This window comes from Artemia sp. Qi Xiang Cuo, chromosome 16 (genome assembly GCF_049724085.1).
Source record: "Artemia sp. Qi Xiang Cuo chromosome 16, ASM4972408v1, whole genome shotgun sequence".
NCBI lineage: Eukaryota > Metazoa > Arthropoda > Branchiopoda > Anostraca > Artemiidae > Artemia > Artemia sp. Qi Xiang Cuo.
The window spans coordinates 48,117,085-48,120,254 of record NC_142809.1 but is presented as its reverse complement, the minus strand read 5'-3'; the positions used below and the strand labels follow the sequence as shown (position 1 = coordinate 48,120,254).

Below are 3,170 nucleotides of genomic sequence, written 5' to 3'. Positions count from 1 at the left end.
GAAACTCAACCCCCATTTAACTCATCCATCGAATATTTTAACTCTAATGCATTACAACTTCTCTGTAATTCAACCCCTGTTCGTTCAAACTCTAGCGTTCAAACTTTGGCGTATTTATTACGCCAAACTGACCCATGCTCTTCTGTTTGCCGAATCTCAGGGAGTACCCAAGTCTCGTGCCAGACAAAAAACTAACAACAAAAGTACGAAGAACAATAGGGAAATCTTTTTGCAAGACAGTGGAGATGATTTGAATGAATATTTCGGCCCTATGTCCAAGGGCCGTCCTCAGCAAGACAAAAATATATGAAAGAAAAATGACTCACAACAACATGCAACCAATAAAACCAAAAATTAAAAAAAATTTCAAAGCAGTCCTAGCATCCTTACTACAGCGAAGTTCAACCAGGACTTATAAAAAGTAAGGTAAAACAAGCAGATTATTCATTCAAATTATCTCCACTGTCTTGCAAAAAGATTTCCCTATTGTTCTTCGTACTTTTGTTGTTTGTTATGGAAAGGCAGTGTGGTCTTCGTCACTATTTTTGTTGACAAAAGTCGAAATAAATGTGTCATCAATAGTTCTAGAGAATATTTGTATTTTTTGATGGTCATCAATGCATATCATGAAGAACAAAATGTTCTTTGACACAATTAGTTTTTAGCTTTCTAATTTTTTAACAGAAATTTCAAAAAGTACCAAAATTATTGTATATAATAGAAGAAACAAATAATTAAAAATTTTGAGAGAATAGCCTGTTGGCTATGTTCTTTTATTAGATTTTTTTTTTAGGTTTGGCAAATACCTTCAAAAAGAAAATTGATATTGCAGTAACAATAGTCGGTGGATAAGTTGCCGCTAACTTAACGATAAGCATAAAAAAATGATTGGTGATGTGAGAGAAAGGTCCACCGGTGCGTCCAAAACTGTTTGGAAAAAGTGCTCTATGAAGATTTTGGTGTAGCAGATAATCATACAGACAATACATTTCTACAGGAGCTTAGGACTAACATCAATCTTAATTCAATTTCATTCAAACAAAGCATTATTGGATCACTTAGAATCACTACATACCTATCAGTGGTATTCATATTTTTATCCGTATATTTTTTGCTGGAAAACGGTGCAATATCGGTAATTAATATATCAGTGGTGTCTGCTGCTATATATTTTACATTGCCAATTTTATCATTTGTTAAAAATAGCTCCTCGATATCAGTAAGAGATAGTATTATATATTTAGGCATATCTTTTGCACTATCTCCGGTTTTAGAAACTTTGACTGAATCAACTAGTACCGGCAGTATTTACGCCATCTGTATTCTCCAATTTCTATTATATTTGTTTTCTATTGATTACGGTAAATCTTATGTTGTTGCATCAAAGCAGATTTCTTTAAGTACCTCCCTTGGTGCTGCGATTTGCCTAGCTTCTAGGCTTCCTAGTCACTATCATGTGTTTTCTCTTTTTGCAATTGCCATTACTTATTTTGCCATTTTTCCTCATGTATATGCTTTGTCGAATTATTCAGAAATTGTTGGTGGTATGTTAATTTTTGTATCCCTGTTGTGCCTATATTATGCTGACTCCCAACTGTTTGTTCTAGGAATTTTTGCCTTTATTTTACTAAATCTTGTTCTGCCTTATTTGTTTGTGAAATTTCAGAAATTTAAGACTAATATTTATGGCCCATGGGATGAACCTGTCATATAAGGAATAAGGACCTCTACAACGCTGGGTACGCCAAAATTTTGAGAAACAATAAATTAGAGATTTCAGGTTAAGACTTGGGTTAGTGTGAAACGGTAAAGACTTAGGATAAAAAGTTCTCAAAAACTCACGAAAATAATTGTAAGCTTAATAATAGTAGCAAAATTATTCACTCCGGTTGTCCAAAGTCTACGGGATGAAAAGCCATTTGATGAAAAAGCCATTGATGAATTGAAAAAATGTCTACACCAAAATTCGACTGATGTCTACTTCCAAAACTCGACTAATTGTAAAGGCAGTCCAAAGAGTGAGTGTGTATGTTATACATACTTTAACCAGGCAACAAATGCAACTGTTGCTGGTGGAAAATTGAACGGAAAAATCATTAACAAACAGAAGAAGGTTTGCAAACACAATGTGCAAAATAATGCAAAACTCTTTAATATGGCGGATTTATCGCAAAATTGCCAGGATAAAGAGGGAGCAATTTCCTATGCTTGCTGGGCTAACCCAAAGAGATTATGCCGTTGTGAAAGTGTTTTTCTATGGTATGTCATTAGAAGAGAAGCAAGCAAAATTTGTAAAAAAAAAAAGTAAACTGTAAACTTACAGGTTCCTCTGGAAAGATTGAGAAGAATGGTGCTGAAGTTTTCTTTGAACATCTGAGCAACAAATATCCAATAAGGCAATATATAAAAATCATACGAAATTCAATTTGGATGAAAACTATTCCACATATGTTGACTGGTCGAAAGCAAAAGCCAGAACCAGTATATATTCAGCGAAAGAAAACGATACTATGCTGTTTGTTTGCGAATTCCAAATAACCTATGATCTGAAGTACTTAAAGCAATCGCCCTTAAAAATATGTAATATTCGTGATATACAGTACCCTTATGATTGAATGGCGAATAGCCAGGGAAGTTGTTCTTTTATAACAGCTTTGCAACATCCCCAATCAAAAGAAGAAGCAGAAAAATTCTGTAAAGAGGCGAAAGGTACACTTGCTACTAAAGTTTCAATAGAAGACTTCAAATACATTTTTCATGCACTGTTAAAAAAAAATATGGAAACATATGTGATACGTCTGAATTCTATATTGGAGATGGAAGGTACATAAATATTAACTTGCCAGAAGACTGCAAAAAACCTTCTCCAAAAGTAAAAAAAGCTCCAAAAGTAAATGAAATGATGGAAACACCGGAAATGATGGAGTCGCCTTTCCTTTGTGAAATATCTGTGACAGATAAATTAGTTTGTAGATACAGATAAATTAAAGCTGTTTCAACTGCATCAAATACAAAAACAATATAACTGTATTTGAGATTCAAACAGCAAATGCCTTTGCATGACTCTATTGCAGGATCCTAAATCAAGAAAAAAAGCAATACAATTTTGTGGAGATTCAAATGTTAATTTATCTACGGGGTCTCCTTATGATATTAAAAGAATGATTAAG

At 33.5% G+C, this 3,170-nt stretch overlaps 1 pseudogene; it reads left to right on the top strand.

Moving 5' to 3' along the window:
- Nucleotides 1–884: 884 nt before the first annotated feature.
- On the top strand, nucleotides 885–1,714 carry LOC148943013 (phosphatidylinositol N-acetylglucosaminyltransferase subunit C-like; annotated as a pseudogene).
- Nucleotides 1,715–3,170: the final 1,456 nt, after the last annotated feature.